General features: G+C 43.9%; 2 long non-coding RNA genes across 5 annotated transcripts; one reads left to right on the top strand and one right to left on the bottom strand.

Annotated features, from left to right (window-relative positions):
- Positions 1 to 1,702: 1,702 nt before the first annotated feature.
- On the bottom strand, positions 1,703 to 12,740 carry LOC138224242 (uncharacterized). 4 transcript variants are annotated; one of them, XR_011182628.1, is made up of 4 exons: positions 12,243 to 12,318; positions 8,417 to 10,675; positions 7,693 to 7,827; positions 1,703 to 3,645 (listed from the first exon to the last, which is right to left on the bottom strand). It is a non-coding gene; the product is annotated as an uncharacterized lncRNA (long non-coding RNA). The 4 variants fall into 4 exon arrangements; XR_011182629.1 differs by lacking the exon at positions 8,417 to 10,675 and having other exon boundaries at positions 12,243 to 12,740; XR_011182630.1 differs by lacking the exon at positions 7,693 to 7,827.
- On the top strand, positions 12,438 to 13,765 carry LOC138224243 (uncharacterized). Its single transcript, XR_011182632.1, has 2 exons — positions 12,438 to 12,477; positions 12,734 to 13,765. It is a non-coding gene; the product is annotated as an uncharacterized lncRNA (long non-coding RNA).
- The last annotated feature ends 10,845 nt before the right edge of the window (positions 13,766 to 24,610 follow it).

Raw genomic sequence — 24,610 nt, forward strand, 5'->3', positions numbered from 1 at the left:
CACAAATAAACGTATCCAGGTGTTTGAATGGCCAAGTCAAAGTCCAGACCTGAATCCAATCGAGAATCTGTGGAAAGAGCTGAAAACTGCTGTTCACAAACGCTCTCCATCCAACCTCACTGAGCTCGAGCTGTTTTGCAAGGAAGAATGGGCAAGAATTTCAGTCTCTCGATGTGCAAAACTGATAGAGACATACCCCAAGCGACTTGCAGCTGTAATCGCAGCAAAAGGTGGCTCTACAAAGTATTAACGCAAGGGGGCCGAATAATTTTGCACGCCCCACTTTTCATTTTTTTATTAGTTAAAAAAGTTTCAAAAATCCAATAGATTTCGTTCCACTTCACAATTGTGTCCCACTTGTTGGTGATTCTTCACATAAAATAAAAAATTTATATCTTTATGTTTGAAGCCTGAAATGTGGCAAAAGGTTGAAAAGTTCAAGGGGGCCGAATACTTTCGCAAGGCACTGTACCTTGTATATTGATAACCCTCACAGTAAGGTCTGCTGCTCGTATCCAGGCAGACTAGTATATGTTTGGTGCACAATTTATATTAATAAATGTATCTCGTGTATTGAACCCGTGTGTGTGCGTTGTTAGTTGTTCTGACGATTGATTTTCTAAAAGCCACAACGAACAACCTCGTGATTACTGCTACAATTAATGATTGTCTTAGTAAGCCCATCAAACCTCTACACAGGCCTCTAAAATTCTTTAATTTTCGATTATTTCTTATCTTTAGGCTATTTATACATATATTAACGAACAAGTATAATGATTAAGTCAATGATAAATTATATTTTATATTCGGTTCAGCAGTATTGAGCAGTAAAATAACATCAGTTTGTCTACAGGAAATGTCAGAATTAGAAACCTTCTTTACACCATTTTGCAGATCATTTCAGAGTGTTTTAACAACAGAACAAAACAAAAACAAACATAAGGTTTCTGGGCTGCTTCGTTATCATCTATATCACTTTTAAATCTCTGCACACACTGTTTCTTTACCGGGTCAACTCAATGTACAATATTGTAACGACGCCACCTTAACCTTATTATTCATACAATATTTGTTTGACAATAGTCATGTTTTATTCCAGTCATTTAGTTTCCCCAAAGAGGTGCTCCAAAATAGTTTGACAAGATATTGTGAGATTGCAAGAGGGATCTTAAATATTAGTACAAGTGTAACTAAATCTGTTTCCTTGTAGTCTAATAAAGGTTGTAAATACTTCCATAGTTTCTTAAAAGCATCGATACCTCTCTAGGGGTAGCTTTGGTTACGAGGTATTGTTATCCGACTTAACACAAACATTATATCTATTCACAAAATCTGCTTAATTCTACATTTCGTCATCCACATCAGTTAATTTCTTGACCCCAATTACACTATTTTAAATCCAGTTTTCAAAGCATGGGTTTATGTCTCAAAGTAATTTCTCTTTATTCTAGATGATGCATCTATGGGGGGTATGTTTATCCGTAAGAGACCACGTGAGAACTTCATGGAAGCTGGCAGGTTTGGGGTGGGGGGGGTCCTAGCTCCATGCCCTCTACTTCCTGAAAGATTAAATGAGGGGAAACATACACCACCTACACTGCTCAATTTTGTAAATAATTTTCTTTCGGTATCAGGATTAGATGCTCTACAACCTGAAGCATTTAGGCCTCCTTCTGTCTGTGTTTGACAAATAACAACCATGAATAAAGTTTTTTTTTATTTTAAAAAGGTAGAGAACATCAAATCACAAATCACAAAATCACATTTTTGAAATTCTTAATACCAAGAAATGTAATCACAGCTTTTACATGGATATTACATAAGGAGCAGACACTTTCCTCAGCCAATTGGGAACACCTGTAATCTCTTTATCCTGTACTTGAACACCCTGAAACTATTTGTTATAGGAGTGTAGGCAGTAGGAAGAGGAGTGGGCTCGTGTCGAGTTGCCTTACCCCTTCCCGATCTGCAGGAGGTCCCACGGCGGCAGGTAGCTGCTGCAGCTGTGGGGAGCTCAGCTCGCCAGACGAGGGCTCTGGCTCGGGGGAATCGCAGCTCCACAGCTCCTACCTGTTGCAGAGCGTTTCTGCCCTCCTGATGGCCTCTGTGTTTTAGAAGGACCCGTCTCTCTTCGCTTGCTTACACCACAGGTTGCATCGACGCTAGTGTGGATCCTGAGGCAGTGAGTTATCGGTCTTATTTCTACTGAGAAACAGTTCAAGCACTCACAAAACAATCACCAAGAGATGGTTTATGAAAAAGTATTGTAAGACTTGCAGAGTAGATTTGAATAGACAGTGGACGTCACACTGTGTGCTTGAGAGACTGGTGGACTTGCCAGATTTTCAGCTTTATTACTGGGTCCTTCGGCTCAGGGCTGTTGAGCAAGGTGCTCCCCTCTGCTGGAGAGCCACAGGGACACTACAGAGCGGCCTCGTCTTCCCTGCTCCTGCCCGTGCTTGTGGACGGCCAGTGTGACCGCGCGCGAGACAAAGTAGTGCATTCGTGGTGTAAATACAGAATGTTCACTAGCTGACTGAGGAAAGTTACAGAGACGGGAGTAAACGTTCTGAAATCATGTGAACCACTATTACAGCACACAGACACACCACTCTACAATCCTCTACAAAGAGTTTGAATACTTCTTTATCTGCACTCTAAAACACAGTGAAACCTTCAAACCTTTCAGCTGGACCACTGTTGTTATACATCAAAATGAATTTAACCAGTACAAAGATTTGAATGGGATAAAAAGGAAAAGTTGTTATTTGCAGGGAGAAATGAAACTGTTACACGTGATCACTGGCTAAACAAAGTGATTCATTTGAGCCGAGGTGGTGAAAACCTTTTGAAACAAGTTACAACAGGATACGTGTAGCTCCCACATTTTACCCTTGAACAGTCAAAGAGTGTTATTTAGAGGAGAAAGTATTGTTTAATTATTCTAATAAAGCTCGCTCAATTAAGACCCATCTGGGAAAAGTACCATTTCGCTATATGAGCACCCAGCTTACCCAGTGTACAAGTGTATGAATCACAGTTTCAAGGAGCTTTTATCAGTTTCATTCCAGTGATCGGCCAACACGGGGCACTTCAGATGTCCTACTCGCCCTATTGCTTTACGAAAGTATCCGACATTCTCCAATAAGAACTTGCGACCTCACCTAACGGAAAGAAATTCAATTGGAAGGGAAATGCATGACACCCACTGTGGATGTTTGTTTGTCATTCTGATTATGATGTGCGCTACGTAGAACGTTGCTGGACTTATGTGCATTTGGTGTCATTTCTAACCTAGAAGTCAAAGCTGTGCAACTTTCAAAGAGATGGAAGATCTCTCGCGAGACACCGATTCACAGAAGGGGGTAATGAAATCTTTGCCTGAAGTCTCATTGTGCTGCACTATTTCATTTGTCAGTGGGCACGACTCACAAGCACCTAAAATCATTTCAGTGAGGGACTAAACAGGCCTCTCGCAAAGACTCGGGAACGGACACAGACCTTATCATCTCTGCTCCTTGGGAAGCGTACAGAGATCACATTAGATGTGTTGCTCAAGCTTATTGTCACGTACAGTAAACCCAGCAGTGTGGTCAGTGCGGGATGTGTTCTGTCCCGACGGCAGGGTCAGCAGCCAGAGGAGACCTGAAACACAAGACGGAGAGGTAAAACATTGATTTCGACAGAGAGAGCTTTCACACTGGGTTACTGACAAGAGCAGTGAATAAGAGACACGCAATGAGAATATTCTCATCTAAGAAGAAATATTAACAGGTAGGATGTTAAAATGAAAAGCATTAAAAACTGAATTATCTTCGCTAGTGAACTGACTACCGAGCTCTGGGTCACAGAGTGCCTTTGAAAAAAAATCAAAGATGAGCAGGGATGCCCACAGACAGCAGGTGAGTGAATTATCATCGCTGCAGTTACTTATTTTGTTTCCTGTGAACTATGTAGAATTCATGTTTTCCTTCAGTTGCTCACGCTTTTGGTATACTTATAATGTAGTTAAATAAGAGGGTTTTCAGTTTCTTTTGTTTCTGTTGTAAAGTTGTCCAAGATAAAACATGTTTTAGCTCAGCCAAAGTACGCACCACTGCAAGGTGCACCGATATTGTCGCCATCTGAGCTCGTGGTCACGACGCGGTCAGACAGGACTTGACATTTAGAGCCTACACCAGCTGCAGAAGATACACATCTCTCTGTGCAAATCCAACTGTTTCTCCACACAGTCCGGGTGCTGTCTCTGGCACTGAACTCTTGTGCGCCGAGTCCATTTCAATCGTATGCAAAAAAAAGTTCTACTGATATATAATGGGGTTTGGTTTGAAAATGACAGCTTTGGACAACAATGTTTATGGAATAAGAGAATAATGTCATGTTCTTGTATCCCAAACAATCCCAGCTGGTCAAGGATGGGTCTCTCCAGCGAAAGGGAGAGAAGGAATCATGACATTCAATACGGGAACAGTGGAGCTGGCGAGATTCAGGGAGGGTTTTCCGGACACATTTGAGTTGATAGTGGAATACACGTTTTTCTTATTGCGCATCAGGAATTTCTGTTGTAAATGTGAATTAGGTTTCTTATTCTAATACCACACTTCACAAGGATCCCTATCTCATGTCTCTCCAGCGCTGGCTGGGATTACCATTTCAGTGGGCCAGCACTAAGAAACAGGTCTGCACCACCCAGAAAGACAGATTAATTTTTTTCTGTTCAAGCAAGATTGTCAGCTTGTGCCACTGTGAAATCACTTAAAGGTTATTCCTCAGAGACCAGCCCTGCCCCTGTGTTGTTCTACTTACTGTAGTTTTGCAGGACTGAGGCTACAAAGACCTGGCTGTCCATCTTGAAAGGGGCATCACTGTTCCATTTCAGATGGGACACAAGCAGGCAGCCAAAGGGAGCAGAAAACACACTGAGGTGCTGGATCATTCAGGCACATTGTGTCATTGAGAGAAGCTGCTGTAGGAAACCGGAGAAACTGTGCAGAGCTGACCTGGAGACGTGGAGGACATGAGCCAGACAGATGTTCTACTTTAACACTGAAAAGCAAACCTTAATACTGTGTGTAAAAGGCAGAGCTGGGGTGATAAAGGAGAGTCAGAGCAGTGCAGAGAGAGGGCAGGGGAGGTCCAGTCAGTCAAGATGAAGACTAGACAGTGAGAGAGGGACTCTGCAATGGGAGAAAAACTAATGTAGCATTAGTATGAGACCAGTCCATGCGTCAACAGCACAGGCCAACAGAGGAAGGGAGGAAATCAACAGTTTAGGATTCTATATGTGTATTACAAATGAGAAAGTAATAAAGTCCGGCTGTGCCAGGAGATATTTCACACTGTAACGACCTAAGAAAAGCAGTTCATCAGCCTGACAAAGTTTTATTTATCTCATATTCCTTCTTCTTATATTTTTCCACTTTTTGCACAAATCCAAGTAATTATGATCTTTTCTTGATTTTCTTTTCCTGGAAACTAGTTAAGAGATCAGGAGCTCTTGGGATCCTAAGAGGCGACCACTGCATTTAAACGTGAAAGAGTTTTTAATACCATAAACCGATATTGCACTAACCGGAAGCCTTTCCAAATCCTACATGAAAACAGCCAGCTTCCCACTTTACAACGCCAGCACGAGTCCGATACAGACGGCTGCATTGGACAGTTTCCCGCACATCAGATACACTCTGTGCAGAATATTAAATAAAGTTCACGATGTACGGAAATACACTGTGTACGTCTTTCCAGACCCTATTCCACTGTTCAGGCCCCAGATGTTCAGCCAGGTCCTTCTCCCAGATCAACTCAACCGCATGACATGCCGATACTCCAGAGTTCCTGTTAATTCAATATAGCTGACAGTCTACATGCGCATACGTTTTAAATACACCTGTGAGCTTGCAAGAACTGCACTGTGAGCTGCAAATCACTTTTTTTTGATGGCATTTTTTGTCAAATACACTCTGTGCTGAAAATTAAATTATAGACACTTATGATGAACGGAAAGAGACCCTTTTGTATTTCGATATAGTTTAAGGGCTACATGTTTAAAAGTTTTAAAGATCGCTGTAAGTCTCTCCTCAATTCTGACACTATTAGGTGAAGAGTATTTTTACAAAGTAAAGCACAGCTCATACATGTTAGTCTTGAAAGAATCTAGGAGCGTTATTTGGGGACTAAACAATTATACGAATATTTGTGGATGTAATTAATTGTTAAGATCTCTGTTGCAAGATGACAATATCCTCGCTGTTACAGTATATTGGAATTTATCATTTGTAAATTGGGTTGTTTGGAAAAAATGTGGATGCTGCCCACCCGAAAAGAACTACCAGAACTAACACAAAAACACAACCACACTACTCTGATCTGTGAGCTTTTTGGACAAGCACACGTTCAAGAAGAAAAGCACAAACGCAAACAGACAACTCTCAGACATTGGAGGATACTTTCAATGCATAAATTCTATATATCCTATATAATGTAATCTATAGGAGTCCATAAATCAAAACTATTTCTAGGAACAATGGAATCATTGAAATGAATGAAAACCAGCCTCCAGAATGGATCAGTCTGGAAAACATACTGTGAAAATGTCTACCGACAGATCCCAGACACAGAAGCATTAGACCAGAACAACATATATGAAAACCGGAAAATATTCCAATTGGCTATAAGAGACCACCCAACCCCTTAGACTCCCCAGTCACTGAGCAGGAGCCACTAGACAAACTCCAGGCCCTCAGACCACGAAAGGCCTGTGGCCAAGACACAGTCGACAACACTTGACTCAACTGAAGAACAACACTTTGAAACACAACCAGCTACACATACCTCTGACTGACAATCAGTTCATCTGGGGGTTTTCCTGACAGTGAAGTCACTGAAGGACCAGGCACACGGGGCTTTCCATGCCAGTAAAAGGAGGCTCTACAACATCAATCCCCCAATACAATGGGCTCTGAATATTAAAAGTGCAATCAAACCCTTTGCCCTATGCAGCAGGGAAGTGTGGGATCCCTTCACTGAGCAAGATGACACTAAATGGGACAAACAGCCTGTAGATACTCCACGCACAGAGTTCTGTAAAAACATCCTCCCAACTGGAATGCCACAGAATCCTAAACAGACAATACACGCAACACACACTAACTCTGTTAACCATAACATTATGCGATGGTACCATTCATTTTTAACAAATCGTACACAGTATGTCAGGCTCAACAAAACTCTTTCCACGTCACGATCTATGAGCACAGGTGCCCCTCAGGGCTGTGTGAGCTCTCCAGTGCTGTTCACACTTTATACAAATGATTGTACAAGCAGTAGTCAAAGCATCTTCATTTTCACATTCTCAGACAATACAGCTGTCCTGAACAGCATCGCCAGTTAATGCATAGAGGTAGCAGCTTATCTGTATACATGTCAGAAGTCCAAAGGTTTGTGCAATGGCATGACAACAATAGCCTAATTCTCAATGTTAAAAAAACAAACGAAATAGTCTTTGATCCCAGAGCAGTTGGTGATCACACGCATGTAGTAATCCACAATGAATTTGTCACTCAGGTTGACGGATACGATCAAGTGCGATCAGGTGGGGATTTTGTTTTCCTGGGGGGGGTTTAGTGGTGCACCTTGACTTGCAAATTCATTTTTATTTGATGACAATGTTTTGAGTTGTTTTTAAGAACTTACTGTTTTGATTAGATGTATCAGAGACTGTGACTCTGCTTTTAGCTTCCCATTCCTTCCAAACAAAGGGTCTTCTGTTGTAGAGAACAGCACAGCATATCCAAAGCGAAGCGCAAGGGGGCTGCAGTCCAGAGAAACCTGTAAGTTTACAAACAATGGAGGCAATTTCACACCTCTGGTTGTGCCAGAGGGTCCTCAGTGGAAGAGATACCGGGGACCCCAGCACTGCTGTCACCTCTTCTGTACTCCTCCTATGCTCACAACTGTGTATCTACTGCTGACTCTGTGAAATGAATCAAGTCTGCAGATGATCCCACCGGAATAAAAAAAAAATCTGTAGAGGAAGGAGGTCATTGCTATAGTCAGCACCCCAGAAATCCGGACCCACGAGAACATAAGCAGAGCATGCAAACTCCACACACTCACAGCACCCAAGGAAACCAGACCCACGAGAACATAAGCAGAGCATGCAAACTCCACACACAGCACCCAAGGAAACCAGACCCACGTGAACATAAGCAGAGCATGCAAACTCCACACACACAGCACCCCCAGGAAACCGGACCCACAAGAACAGGGGCAGAGCATGCAAACTCCACACACACAGCACCCCCGGAAACCGGACCCACGAGAACAGGGGCAGAGAATGCAAACTCCACACAGACAGCACCCCAGGAATTAAATCCAGGGTCTCAGTGCTGGAACCCACTGCGCCGCCGTCTCTCACCTCCACATGCAGGAGACATGCAGGTCTCGACCGGAGACCGGAGACTGGAGACTCCTCACTCCTGCAGTAACACACCCAGCAGGACTCGCTCATGGTCCAGTGAGCCCAGCGGTTTGAGTCTGGTTTCCAGCGCTGATGTGTCCCTGATAGTCCTGTCCCACAGCCTGCGAGTCACCGTTTCTTCCTTTTCTTCCGCATAATGTCCACAAAATACTCCAGCTGGCGCTTTCTAGACTAACGTTTCTGCTTTGCTCGCTGATTAGATTAAAAAAGCCGTCTGTTTATCTGCTGGAGGTCAGATCGCAACAACTTCTGCAGCACCGTTTCCCCGGCAACCACGTTTTATTTAACAAAGTAAAATAAACACAGGAGGAAAGTTTGCAAACATGCAGGCAGGATGAGCGCTGCAGACACAGGCTTGTGAAATACACAGAACAGAAAACAGAAAGAAAAATACACACTAGAGTACACATAACACAATCAGGGGGACACAATACTCCTGCTCTTTACACAAACAGGTCGGCGCAGCTGTCATGATGTCTCATTTACAAAGAGTCTGAAGATTTGCTCGTCTCTTCCCAGAGCAGCTTCACTCCGGAGAGCAAGAAACAGTTCCTGCCGAGTCCGTCTTGTAAGAGAGACATAGAAATCCGCGACACGATTAATACGCTGAAATCGTATAATTAATTCTGATGCTCAATCAAATCTGCGGAACGCGTGGGCAGCGCACGTGTTCTGTAGTGCGCTATAGAGCACTAGAGAGACTACATCTCCCACAAGCCCTGTGGGCGACTTCCTTTTGACGTCATCGATTCGCGTCTTTTTTCTTTTTAATTAGAACAACAATACATGCCATAAAAACAAGAATACATATAACATAGAGTATAGTCAGGGGTACATACGATAATACATGTACATGTTATGCAAAAAGATTAAACAAGTAATCTTGTTTAATAGTAAACAAAAGCAGATAAGGTCCGTACATGTTTGAAATTGTCTGTACAAACGCATTTACATCCGTTTTAAAGTGTTTAAACATGGGTCTCCTCCCACAGCATTTCGTTAGTTATTATATCGTGGAAGTATCATATTTTTTTAAATACAAACGACATATTCATATTACTTTCAATGGATTTAAATGTTGCATGATGTTACTTCTTTAAAAGTAATGTCAATATTAGTTTCCTTCTTTACATTAGCTTTCAGAGTTGCTGTCACAAAAGTCACAGTTACCATCTGTTTTGATTTTCAATCTCTACACAACGAGGATCTGTAAGGAGGCGCTTCAAGATTCGCCGCCATAGACTCGTGTATCTCTGTCGAAAGTGCAGTTCTTTTTGAACTCTTGTAGCAATAAAAATAGATACGATACAAAACAAGAGTATATATAGCAAATCAATAATGTCATCAGGGGTACATAGATAGTATAAAATATTTACACTTCTGAAAAAAAAATTCAATATCTGCACAAGAAGTCTTCGACAGCGCGTTGAGACTCACCGCCATAGACTCGTGTATCTCTGTCGCCACTCAGTGGCCATTTCTCGGAAGTGTCACCGCCTGCCGTAATTCAGTACAGTCCCGGAATAGAAATTCTGATTGGACGAGAGCCGTATCCATCCCGCCTCCTGCCGAAACTCGGCGCTGATTGGTTATGAGCCGAGTCACTCAAGGTGGGGGCGGTATTTCCGTGTAAGAACACGGAAGTCCTCGGTGATTGGCTACGAGTGGTGTCACTCACCTAACTAAAAAGAAGTCCCGCCTTTTTCCAGCCATTGGTGGTGATTGGACACGCCGCGCGTCACTCTTATGACGTCACTTAACCGCGACGGATCCGGATCTGATGCGTGATTTCCGCGACAGCCGGTCCGTCGCTGAGATCGGTGTGGAGCCGCGGCCCAGGATGCTATGGTTCCGCTCTCTGCTCGTCAAGCACTGCGGACTCCCGGAAAACCGTATTGCAGGGCCGAGAGTTATTGAACTCCAGACGTCGCCGGAGAGTTACTTTACTGGCGAGTCGCCTCGCGTTGTTGATTAATTCGACCTTATTGTGTTTTCTCTTCTTTAACATTTATATTGCAATAGTAAAAATGCTATTCAATGCACACAAGAGTACATTACAGATCACCGGGGTACATTATACAGGTAAATACAGACTAGGTAAGCACAGCTTTCATGTTGGGACATTTAGAAATAGTTTGGAGACGTGCCCTCATGTGTTTCAGATGGGACTTCTTTCCATTTGGAAGCGCCTTACTTCTACCAAGAAAAGAAAAGGCTTCGATAACGAGATCGTCATGAAGAAATAGTAACGATCATTTCAGTGCATTCTGACAGTTATTGGTGCGAAATAGATGTTATTTTACTGCTGTTATATTGGGCGAGAGTTCACACGGATAATCAAACGAGAACGGGTTTCCCTGGAATCCATTCCACTGCCGAATCTGAAAGTCAGAGCAACAGAACGGACGTATTGTAAGGCGACTGTGGTGTTGCTCGACCACATCAATTAGGCGAGAAGTACACTCTGCTACTACGACATATGGTCTAATTATTAAATGTTCGATTATTTCTTATCTTTAGGCTATTTGCACATATAATAACGAGCAAGTATACTGATTTAGTCAGTGATAAATTATATGTTATATTCGGTTCAGCAGTATTGAGCAGTAAAATAACATCTATTTCTCACCAATAAATGTCAGAATAAGAAACCTTCTTTACACAATTGTGCCGATCAATTCAGTGTTTTAATAACAGGACAAAACAAAAACAAACGTAAGGTTTCTGGGCTGCTTTGAAAAAGACAATTATCATCTATATTACTTTTAAATCTTTGCACACTATGTATCTTTACCGGGTCGATTCAATGTACAATTTTGTAATGACGCCTTAACCTTATTATTCATACAAAATGTGTTTGACAATAGTCATGTTTTATTCCACTCAGTTTCCCCAAAGAGGTGCTCCAAAATAGTTTGACAAGATATTGTGAGATTGCAAGAGGGATCTTAAGTATTTATTAGTACAAGTAGAACTAAATTGTTTTCCTTGTAGTCTAATAAAGGTTGTAAATTCTTCCATAGTTTCTGATGGGCTACTGTTAGTTTCTTAAAAGCATCAATACCTCTCTAGGAGTAGCTCTGGTTACGACGGATTGTTATCAGACTTATCACAAACATTATATCTATTCATAAAATCTTCTTGATTCTACATTTCATCATCCGCACCAGTTAATTTGTTGACCCCGCTTATACTATTTTAAACCCAGTTTTCAAAGCACGGGTTTATTTTTTCTCTAGCCGCTAGTTCCTGAATGATTAAATTAGGGGAAACATACACCACCTACTTTGCTTAATTTTGTAAATAATACTCTGTCGGTATCAGTATTAGATGCTCTAAACCCTGTAGCATTTAGGCCTCCTTCTGCCTGTGTTTGACAAATAACAACCATGAATATTTTTTTTTTTATTTTACAGTGGTAAAGAACATCAAATCACATCTCTTTTTGGATTTTTGAAAATCTTAATACCAAGATATTTAATCACATCTTTTACATGTATATTACGTATGGAGCAGACACTTTCCAACAGCCACCAGTTCACTTTTCTGATATGTAAAGAAAGACCAGATACAGAGGAAATGACTTGTAAACGCATTTAATTGCTTTGTCCACCTCTCTGTGCTTTCTCAGAGAGACAGTTGTATCCTCAGCCAATTGGGAACACCTGTAATCTCTTTATCCCCTACTTGAACACCCTGAAACTATTTGTTATAGGAGCGTAGGCAGTGGGAAGAGGAGTGGGCTCGTGTCGAATTGCCTTACCCGTTCCCAATCTGCAGGAGGTCCCACGGCGGCAGGTAGCTGCTCCAGTCGCTGGAGCTCAGTTCGCTGTCGAGGGAGGACGAGGGCTCTGGCTCGGGGGAATCACGGCTCCACAGCTCCTACCTGTTGCAGAGTGTTTCTGCCCTCCCGATGGCCTCTGTGTTTTAGAAGGATCCATCTCTCTTCGCTTGCTAACACCACAGGTTTCATCGACCATAGTGTGCATCCTGAAGCAGTGAGTTATCGGTCTTATTTCTGCTGAGAAACAGTTCAAGCACTCACAAAACAATAACCAGGAGACGGTATATGAAAAAGTATTGTAAGACTTGCAGAGTAGATTTGAATAGACAGTGGATGTCACACTGCGTGCTTGAATATCACGAGATTCAGTTCATTCTTTCCTGCAGATTAACTTCCTGTTTGACATTGTACCGCTGTCACTTCTTCACAAACTCATAACTCGCCGTGTTCAATTTTGTGTTGAGTTACAGGAACCTCCGCATCAGATGAAATATTCTCCAGCGCCCCAGGGAGACTGGGGCACTTGCCAGATTTTCAGCTTTATTACTGGGTCCTTCGGCTCAGGGCTGTTGAGCAAAGTGCTCCCCTCTGCTGGAGAGCCACAGGGGCACTACAGAGCGGCCTCGTCTTTCCTGCTCCTGCCCGTGCCTGTGGACGGCCAGTGTGACCGCGCGCGAGACAACGTAGTGCATTCGTGGTGTAAATACAGAACGTTCATTAGCTGACTGAGGAAAGTTACAGAGACGGGAGTATACGTTCTGAAATAATGTGAACCACTGTTACTACACACAGACAGACTACTCAAAAATCATGTGGCTTTTTAAGGTCATTTTGTCTGCCTAAAGTATGTTAGATTTGTCACAGCAAAGAGTTTGAATACTTACAGAATGCAGCAGCTAGAATTGTTACTTGGAGCAACAGGTATGACCACATAACCCCCATACTTATCTCTCTTCATTGGCTTCCTATCATGTACGGGGCGCACTTCAAAATCCTTCTTCTTACTTACAAGGCACTCAGAGGTCAGGCACCTGTCCTGCCTCGCAGGGATGCTGCAGAGGAGAAATACTGTACACAGCATGGTTTCAGAGGCCTGTCCGTCATGGGCTGGGCACCATGTGAGTTGAATGCTGCATCAGTGCCATGGATCCAAGAGGGGCATCGTGGATACAGCTATCGTTTAGGAGGATTCTGCTGGTCTGCAGAGACCTGCATGGGGTACTGACATACAGACGACGTGATGGATGGATTGATTAATACCTGCATTCATTTATTTCTATTTTTTTAATGATATAATGTTAGCATGCCCAAAGGGGTTGGGCAGCCAGTTGACCTTGGACCCCTAGAGGATTTTATTCTCCTTACTGAGGAGCCTTTGGTTCCTTTCCTCCATTGCCTTCAGTTCTGTATTCACAAAATGTATATTTACTTGCACTGTTAAGCACCTTGGGGCAACCTTGTTGTGAAAGGCGCTATATGAAAATAAATTGAATTGAATGGAATGACAGAGTCACGGCTTTTCCAGTTTCCTCTCCTATTATCTTCTTTATCTGCACTCTAAAACACAGCGAAACCTTGAACCTTTCAACTGGACCACTGCCGTTCTACATCACAATGACTTTAACTAGGACGGAGACTTGAATGGGATGAAAAAGGAAAAGGCATTATTTGCAGGAAGAAATTAAACTGTTCCACCTGATCACTTGCTAAACAAAGTGATTCACTGGAGTGGAGGCGGTGAAAGCTTTGTGAATCAACTTACAAAAGGATACATGTAAGAAACGTAGCTCCCATATTTAACCCTTGAAAAATCTCTGAGTGTTATGTGCAGGTGAAAGTATTGTTCAATTATTCTAATAAAGCTCACTCAACTAAGACCCATGTTGGAAAAGTACCAGAGTATTCTCATCTAAGAGGAAATTCTAACAAGTAGGGTGTTAAAATGAAAAGCATTAAAAACTGAATGATCTTCAGTAGTTAAGTGATTATTGAGCTCTGGGTCACAGTGCTCCTGAAAAAAAAAAATCAAATTTCAGCAGAGACACCCACGGACAGCAGGTGAGCACCAAGCTGTGCCAGTGTCTAAGTGTATGAATCACAGTTTCAAGGAGCTTTTTTCAGTTTCGTTCCACTGATCGGCCAACACGGGGGGCACTACAGTCTTACTCGCCCTATTGCATTAAGAAACTGTACAACATTCTCCAATAACCTCACCTAACGAAAAGCAATTTGCGTAGCAGGGAAAGACTGGACTCCCACTGGGGATTTTTGTTTTTCACCCGATGGGGATGTGCACTATATAGAACGTTGCTGGACCCACGTGCAATTGGTGTCATTTCTAACCTAGAGGTCGAAGCTGTGAAACTTTCTAAGAGATGGAAGATCTCTTGCGAGACACCGATGCACAGAAGGGGCTAATGAGATCTTTGCTTGAAGTCTCATTATGCTGCACTATTTCATTTGTCAGTGGGCACGACTCACAGGCATCTAAAATCATTTCAGTGAGGGACTAAACAGGCCTCTCGCAAAGACTCGGGAACGGACACAGACCTTATCATCTCTGCTCCTCGGGAAGCGTACAGAGATCACATTAGATGTGTTGCTCAAGCTCTTTATTGTCACGTACAGTAAACCCAGCAGTGTGGTCAGTGCGGGATGTGTTCTGTCCCGAAGGCAAGGTCGGCAGCCAGAGGAGACCTGAAACACAAGACGGAGAGGTAAGACACTGATTCCGACAGAGAGAGCTTTCACACCGGGTTACCGACAAGAGGAGCAATAAGAGAAGAGTTGTAAAGACACGCCGAAGAGAATATTCTCATCTAAGAGGAAATATTAACAGGTAGGATGTTAAAATTAAAAGCATTAAAAACTGAATGATCTTCAGTAGCGAAATGATTACTGAGCTCTGGGTCACGGTGAAAAAAAATCAAATTTGAGCAGAGACGCCCACGGACAGCAGGTGAGTGAATGAGTTGTTTATTTTGTTTCCTGTGAATTATGTAGAATTCACAACGTTTTCCATTTGTACAGGAAAACCATTGCGAGCAGATTCACTTCTTCTGCACTAGAATGAATGATTTCCATCTTCACTCTAGGGTACTGTGCTTTGTAGCACTGTATTGTATTCAGCATATATGTCTGTTATGTATACATTTTCTTTCTCACTTTGTCTCTCTGTCCATTTGTATCAGTTTTTTGGAGAGCACCATCACACCAGCATCACAACATTTATTCTACTGCCTTATTAAGCAAATGTCTCTACTAAATTCTTTTTATGTAGAAAACATATTTTTGGACATGATATACACAAATGGCTAATTATACCTTCTGATAATATTTCCATCTTAGAAATGAAGCATTTCTCTCCTGCAGTTTGAGGTTGTTAAATAGAAAACTGGATCACCCCAGGGCTGAATCTTCTCCCTCTCTTACACACTTTGTTCACGAATGATTACAAGAGCAAACACATAGACTGACTTCTCACAAAGTGTGTCGATGACACAGTCCCGGTCAGCTTACTAAAGGACCCAGAAAATCACCACGGGCCATTCTGAACAGTTTCTCGGAATGGTCTGTTGACTTCTCTTTGATGTTTCATGTTACAAGAGCAAAACAATACTCACTGATTTGAGGATAATTGCGCCATCCCTCCAGCCTACTGAAATGAACCGTCAGACTGCAGAAGCTGTCAGTGACTACAGGTCCTTGGGACTGGTCAGAGAAACCTGAGATGAGACAAACGTTGTGAGACCATTTATAAGCTTGTGACCTCAAATTAAACAGAAGTCAGACATTTTCAAAGGGGGCAACACCGCGGCACAGTGCTTAGCATCGCTGCCTCATAGCACCGGGCCCCGGGGTTGATTCCAGGGGTGCTGTCTGTGTGGAGTCTGCATGTTTGTTCACGCTGCAGGGGACACCTCTCCCCCACAGGGCACACAGACACAAACTCACACCACAGCCCATTTTCCCACAACACAATCAACCCGCCAGTATCAGTCTGTGTTCAGTGCTGGGGAGGTGCCTTGTCCTTGCAGAACAAAAACAAGGTGATCAGGACTGACGGCAAGATTCAGGTATTCAAGTACCCAGTAAATCCAGGGCTCAAATGGGGGAACTGTTTCACGAGCTACACAATATCCTCACACACGATGACAGAGCCTTGGAAAGCCGTGTGGAGAGTGAGGTGCTCGTACCCAGCCGGAGTTAAAAGACCACGCATTGAGCAGAGCAACTGAGCAAGAGCACACTATCGATCTATCCAACCCAGAAAAGCACACATCTCTGTGATACAGAGGCTAAGGCAACATGTGAGTAAAAGATTTTGAATCAGCAATTGTGCTGATGAGCCAGTCAGCAATTTTTCAGAAACAGCAAAAATGTCGTCAGCCTCCAGGAGCTGCAGAAGCTTGTGAGATATAAAGGAGTGAAACCAGGGCAGGAGAATCTGATTCCTTCTGCAGGAAGCTGAGGAAAAAGATGCACACCCCGCAGACTGAAAGGAAGACAGTACAAACTATCGGTCATGTCAGCCTAGAAGAAAGTGTAGTGCAGTGTGAGTTGCAACTAAGTTTTTGTTCAATATTTGTTTTGTCTGAAAGAGTCTATTTTGATTAGATGCATGCAACACTATTTCTTTCTCATTCTCTGTCTTTCTATGTCTTATTTGGATCACAAAGTTCATAACCCCGCCAGTTGCTTTGGCTCTGAAAGCATCCCTCAGCAGGGACAGCCCTGATCCCCAAACACAGGGCTGCCCTTCCCACTGCCCGTCTGGTCTCTGCCCAGTGGAAGTAGCGTTTCTGCCCCGCAGCTGTGTGAGAGAAGATGAGCTGAGAACACTAACCCACCTCTGGAGAGGGAAGAGTCTCGGCCGGAGGGGAGCAGGAGCTGCCGGGCTGCCGCAGACAAGGCGCCGCTGAAATGACAGAGAAATCTTTTAGAATCAAACGTCACCTGGCTCAGTGTTTAAGCTGTAGTACACGATCACATTAGATTATTAAAACATGCAGACTGCCATTTCCATTCTGTACAAAGGGTTTTCCATTGTAGAAAACACCACCGCATATCCAAAGCGGAGTGCACTGGGACTGCAGTCCAGAGAAACTCATCATGTTACAAGAACTGGAGGCCATTTCACACCAAAACTGTAGAACAGGATTCTTTCTGCACACCCAGTACTGGGGGCTGTGTCGGAGGCTCCTCACCGGAAGAGACTTGCATTCCTGTTGGCTCCTCTCGTTCTGTGATGATTTTAGCCGTCGAATCGGGCAGGAGGCAGGCGCTCTTCGGGAGCTCTCGTCCCGTGCTATAACTCGGACCACGCGATGGCACAACCGCTTCCTCCGTACAAACAGAAACTTCAAACAACAAACCCCAACAAGAAATCTGTGCACACTTGGACTCCTGCTGCAGCTGAGCAGTCACGCACACACCTCCTGTTGCTCCCAGAGAGAAACAGGCCCAGGGTCCCAGCGCTGCCACCCGCTGCGCCGCGTCTCTCACCTTTTCACCTCCACATGCAGATCATGACGCGACCGGAGACTCGCCGTTTCAACAACTTTTACAGCTCCGTTGACACGGCAACCACGTTTTATTGACAAAGTAAAATAAACACAGGAGAAAAGTTTGCAAACAAGACTGGAGCTAAAAGAAACACGAGGACAGTGGGTTTGCTTTATGTGCCGAGTCGATAAACCAGCGCTGCAGACACGTGAATAAAAGAAAACATACACACAAGGGAACACAGAAGAGAGAGATAGAAATACAAGAGACGATAAATACGCTGAAATTGTATTAATATAATTCATTCTAACGTTCAATCAAATCAGCGAAACACGGGGGCAGGGCAGCCCAGTGAACTAGAGACTACATTACCCATAAGCCCTGTTGGCGATAACATTTTGACGTCATCGACTCGCGTCTTTTGTATTTTTTATGAGATCAAAAACTACAAGAAAACATAACGCAGCAATCGTATTGTCAGGGATACATGCAATAATACATGTACAGGTTATGGAAAAAAAGATTAAACAAGGTAAATGCAGATAGGGTCCATCCATGCTTCAACGTTCTTACAACTAGACACAGTACGTCTTTACATCTGTTTGAAACTGTTCAAACATGGTCTCCTGGACACCATTCCGTTAATAATTATGTTGCGCAAGTATAATAATTTTTAAAAATACAAACGATATTTTCATCTTCCTTTCAAGGGGATTAAAATGTAACAAATGTATTCCTTTAAAACTAAATTAGTCTCTTTTTTTATATAAGTTTGTAAAAAAAAGTCCTGAATGTTTATAAACCACAGTTATAGTCACAGTTATCGTCTAGATATATATATATATCTATAGAGTATTTTTAAAACATTTCTGAGGTACAGAATTTTCAGAGAACCCAAACACCGGAAATAAAAAGATGCCAAAGACCAGCTCTAATCGTGCCATATATTTAAAAAAAAACTAAGAATTTTTTATTCCTTTTTTTCCTCCAAGATAAAAGATAGTCCATTCATTTATGCTTCTTTTTTTTGGCAAAGCCGCATGTCTCCCGCCTCCTGCTGAAATCTCAGCGCCGATTGGACAAAACCTGCTCACAGTCCGGATCCAGTGGAAGGCTTTTCCACTCCGGGTTGCCCTTAGCCGACAGGGAGAGAAGGAATCATGACATTGAATACGGGAACAGTGGAGCTGGCGAGATTCAGGGAGGGTTTTCCGGACACATTTGAGTTGATAGTGGAATACACGTTTTTCTTATTGCGCATCAGAAATTTCTGTTGTAAATGTGAATTAGGTTTCTTATTCTAATACCACACTTCACAAGGATCCCTATCTCATGTCTCTCCAGCGCTGGCTGGGATTACCATTTCAAAGGGAGCAGAAAACACACTGAGGTGCTGGATCATTCAGGCACATTGTGTCATTGAGAGAAGCTGCTGTAGGAAACCGGAGAAACTGTGCAGAGCTGACCTGGAGACGTGGAGGACATGAGCCAGACAGATGTTCTACTTTAACACTGAAAAGCAAACCTTAATACTGTGCGTAAAAGGCAGAGCTGGGGTGATAAAGGAGAGTCAGAGCAGTGCAGAGAGAGGGCAGGGGAGGTCCAGTCAGTCAAGATGAAGACTAGACAGTGAGAGAGGGACTCTGCAATGGGAGAGAAACTAATGTAGCATTAGTATGAGACCAGTCCCTGCGTCAACAGCACAGGCCAACAGAGGAAGGGAGGAAATCAACAGTTTAGGATTCTATATGTGTATTACAAATGAGAAAGTAATAAAGTCCGGCTGTGCCAGGAGATATTTCACACTGTAACGACCTAAGAAAAGCAGTTCATCAGCCTGACAAAGTTTTATTTATCTCATATTCCTTCTTCTTATATTTTTCCACTTTTTGCACAAATCCAAGTAATTATGATCTTTTCTTGATTTTCTTTTCCTGGAAACTAGTTAAGAGATCAGGAGCTCTTGGGATCCTAAGAGGCGACCACTGCATTTAAACGTGCAAGAGTTTTTAATACCGATATTGCACTAACCGGAAGCCTTTCCAAATCCTACATGAAAACAGCCAGCTTCCCACTTTACAACGCCAGCACGAGTCCGATACAGACGGCTGCATTGGACAGTTTCCCGCACATCAGAGACACTCTGTGCAGAATATTAAATAAAGTTCACGATGTACGGAAATACACTGTGTACGTCTTTCCAGACCCTATTCCACTGTTCAGGCCCCAGATGTTCAGCCAGGTCCTTCTCCCAGATCAACTCAACCGCATGACATGCCGATACTCCAGAGTTCCTGTTAATTCAATATAGCTGACAGTCTACATGCGCATACGTTTTAAATACACCTGTGAGCTTGCAAGAACTGCACTGTGAGCTGCAAATCACTTTTTGTTTGATGGCATTTTTTGTCAAATACACTCTGTGCTGAAAATTAAATTATAGACACTTATGATGAACAGAAAGAGACCCTTTTGTATTTCGATATAGTTTAAGGGCTACATGTTTAAAAGTTTTAAAGATCGCTGTAAGTCTCTCCTCAATTCTGACACTATTAGGTGAAGAGTATTTTTACAAAGTAAAGTACAGCTCATACGTTAGTCTTGAAAGAATCTAGGAGGTTTATTTGGGGACTAAACAATTATACGAATATTTGTGGATGTAATTAATTGTTAAGATCTCTGTTGCAAGATGACAATATCCTCGCTGTTACAGTATATTGGAATTTATCATTTGTAAATTGGGTTGTTTTGAAAAAATGTGGATGCTGCCCACCCGAAAAGAACTACCAGAACTAACACAAAAACACAACCACACTACTCTGATCTGTGAGCTTTTTGGACAAGCACACGTTCAAGAAGAAAAGCACAAACGCAAACAGACAACTCTCAGACATTGGAGGATACTTTCAATGCATACATTCTATATATCCTATATAATGTAATCTATAGGAGTCCATAAATCAAAACTATTTCTAGGAACAATGGAATCATTGAAATGAATGAAAACCAGCCTCCAGAATGGATCAGTCTGGAAAACATACTGTGAAAATGTCTACCGACAGATCCCAGACACAGAAGCATTAGACCAGAACAACATATATGAAAACCGGAAAATATTCCAATTGGCTATAAGAGACCACCCAACCCCTTAGACTCCCCAGTCACTGAGCAGGAGCCACTAGACAAACTCCAGGCCCTCAGACCACGAAAGGCCTGTGGCCAAGACACAGTCGACAACACTTGACTCAACTGAAGAACAACACTTTGAAACACAACCAGCTACACATACCTCTGACTGACAATCAGTTCATCTGGGGGTTTTCCTGACAGTGAAGTCACTGAAGGACCAGGCACACAGGGCTTTCCATGCCAGTAAAAGGAGGCTCTACAACATCAATCCCCCAATACAATTGGCTCTGAATATTAAAAGTGCAATCAAACCCTTTGCCCTATGCAGCAGGGAAGTGTGGGATCCCTTCACTGAGCAAGATGACACTAAATGGGACAAACAGCCTGTAGATACTCCACGCACAGAGTTCTGTAAAAACATCCTCCCAACTGGAATGCCACAGAATCCTAAACAGACAATACACGCAACACACACTAACTCTGTTAACCATAACATTATGCGATGGTACCATTCATTTTTAACAAATCATACACAGTATGTCAGGCTCAACAAAACTCTTTCCACGTCACGATCTATGAGCACAGGTGCCCCTCAGGGCTGTGTGAGCTCTCCAGTGCTGTTCACACTTTATACAAATGATTGTACAAGCAGTAGTCAAAGCATCTTCATTTTCACATTCTCAGACAATACAGCTGTCCTGAACAGCATCGCCAGTTAATGCATAGAGGTAGCAGCTTATCTGTATACATGTCAGAAGTCCAAAGGTTTGTGCAATGGCATGACAACAATAGCCTAATTCTCAATGTTAAAAAAACAAACGAAATAGTCTTTGATCCCAGAGCAGTTGGTGATCACACGCATGTAGTTATCCACAATGAATTTGTCACTCAGGTTGACGGATACGATCAAGTGCGATCAGGTGGGGATTTTGTTTTCCTGGGGGGGGTTTAGTGGTGCACCTTGACTTGCAAATTCATTTTTATTTGATGACAATGTTTTGAGTTGTTTTAAAGAACTTACTGTTTTGATTAGATGTATCAGAGACTGTGACTCTGCTTTTAGCTTCCCATTCCTTCCAAACAAAGGGTCTTCTGTTATAGAGAACAGCACAGCATATCCAAAGCGAAGCGCAAGGGGGCTGCAGTCCAGAGAAACCTGTAAGTTTACAAAGAATGGAGGCAATTTCACACCTCTGGTTGTGCCAGAGGGTCCTCAGTGGAAGAGATACCGGGGTCCCCAGCACTGCTGTCACCTCTTCTGTACTCCTCCTATGCTAACAACTGTGTATCTACTGCTGACTCTGTGAAATGAATCAAGTCTGCAGATGATCCCACCGGAATAAAAAAAAAATCTGTAGAGGAAGGAGGTCATTGCTATAGTCAGCACCCCAGAAATCCGGACCCACGAGAACATAAGCAGAGCATGCAAACTCCACACACACAGCACCCCCGGAAACCAGACCCACGAGAACAGGGGCAGAGCATGCAAACTCCACGCAGACAGCACCCCCAGGAAACCAGACCCATGAGAACAGGGGCAGAGCATGCAAACTCCACACAGACAGCACCCCAGGAATTAAATCCAGGGTCTCAGTGCTGGAACCCACTGCGCCGCCGTCTCTCACCTCCACATGCAGGAGACATGCAGGTCTCGACCGGAGACCGGAGACTCCTCACTCCTGCAGTAACACACCCAGCAGGACTCGCTCATGGTCCAGTGAGCCCAGCGCTGATGTGCCCCTGATAGTCCTGTCCCACAGCCTGCGAGTCACCGTTTCTTCCTTTTCTTCCGCATAATGTCCACAAAATACTCCAGCTAGCGCTTTCTAGACTAACGTTTCTGCTTTGCTCGCTGATTAGATTAAAAAAGCCATCTGTTTATCTGCTGGAGGTCAGATCGCAACAACTTCTGCAGCACCGTTTCCCCGGCAACCACGTTTTATTTAACAAAGTAAAATAAACACAGGAGAAAAGTTTGCAAACATGCAGGCAGGATGAGCGCTGCAGACACAGGCTTGTGAAATACACAGAACAGAAAACAGAAAGAAAAATACACACTAGAGTACACATAACACAATCAGGGGGACACAATACTCCTGCCCTTTACACAAACAGGTCGGCGCAGCTGTCATGATGTCTCATTTACAAAGAGTCTGAAGATTTGCTCGTCTCTTCCCAGAGCAGCTTCACTCCGGAGAGCAAGAAACAGCTCCTGCCGAGTCCGTCTTGCAAGAGAGACATAGAAATCCGCGACACGATTAATACACTGAAATTGTAGAATTAATTCTGATGCTCAATCAAATCTGCGGAACGCGTGGGCAGCGCACGTGTTCTGTAGTGCGCTATAGAGCACTAGAGAGACTACATCTCCCACAAGCCCTGTGGGCGAGTTCCTTTTGACGTCATCGATTCGCGTCTTTTTTCTTTTTAATTAGAACAACAATACATGCCATAAAAACAAGAATACATATAACATAGAGTATAGTCGGGGGTACATACGATAATACATGTACATGTTATGCAAAAAGATGAAACAAGTAATCTTGTTTAATAGTAAACAAAAACAGATAAGGTCCGTACATGTTTCAAATTGTCTGTACAAACGCATTTACATCCGTTTTAAAGTGTTTAAACATGGGTCTCCTCCCACAGCATTTCGTTAGTTATTATATTGTAACGCTTACGGCCGACAGGCGCTGTGTAAGAGCCGGCGTACCAGAGCGGGTGACGTCACCGCCCTTCCCTGTGATAGCAGGACCACAGCTACTGGGCTGTAGAGAGATCTCTCTTTGGCTCACGGGGCTAGGTCGCTGCAGAGAGACGCGGAAGTCCCGGGTTCGAGCCCCGGACGGTGCAGGGGCCGACCTGATGCGGCAAGGGCGCCCGCCTGAGCCCCCGTTGCGTTACATTGGTGTCAGAAGTGGGATGGGATAGCCCTTCGCCGGGGACGGCGATTTAAGCGGGGGAGAGTGTAACGCTTACGGCCGACAGGTACTGTGTAAGAGCCGGCGTACCAGAGCGGGTGACGTCACCGCCCTTCCCTGTGATAGCAGGACCACAGCTACTGGGCTGTGGAGAGATCTCTCTTTGGCTCACGGGGCTAGGTCGCTGCAGAGAGACGCGGAAGTCCCGGGTTCGAGCCCCGGACGGTGCAGGGGCCGACCTGATGCGGCAAGGGCGCCCGCCCGAGCCCCCGTTGCGTTACATTGGTGTCAGAAGCGGGGCGGGATAGCCCTTCGCCGGGGACGGCGATTTAAGCGGGGGAGAGTGTAACGCTTACGGCCGACAGGCGCTGTGTAAGAGCCGGCGTACCAGAGCGGGTGACGTCACCGCCCTTCCCTGTGATAGCAGGACCACAGCTACTGGGCTGTAGAGAGATCTCTCTTTGGCTCACGGGGCTAGGTCGCTGCAGAGAGACGCGGAAGTCCCGGGTTCGAGCCCCGGAGGGTGCAGGGGCCGACCTGATGCGGCAAGGGCGCCCGCCGGAGCCCCCGTTGCGTTACATTGGTGTCAGAAGTGGGATGGGATAGCCCTTCGCCGGGGACGGCGATTTAAGCGGGGGAGAGTGTAACGCTTACGGCCGACAGGTACTGTGTAAGAGCCGGCGTACCAGAGCGGGTGACGTCACCGCCCTTCCCTGTGATAGCAGGACCACAGCTACTGGGCTGTGGAGAGATCTCTCTTTGGCTCACGGGGCTAGGTCGCTGCAGAGA

The sequence above is a fragment of the Lepisosteus oculatus genome, chromosome 19 (genome assembly GCF_040954835.1).
Source record: "Lepisosteus oculatus isolate fLepOcu1 chromosome 19, fLepOcu1.hap2, whole genome shotgun sequence".
NCBI lineage: Eukaryota > Metazoa > Chordata > Actinopteri > Semionotiformes > Lepisosteidae > Lepisosteus > Lepisosteus oculatus.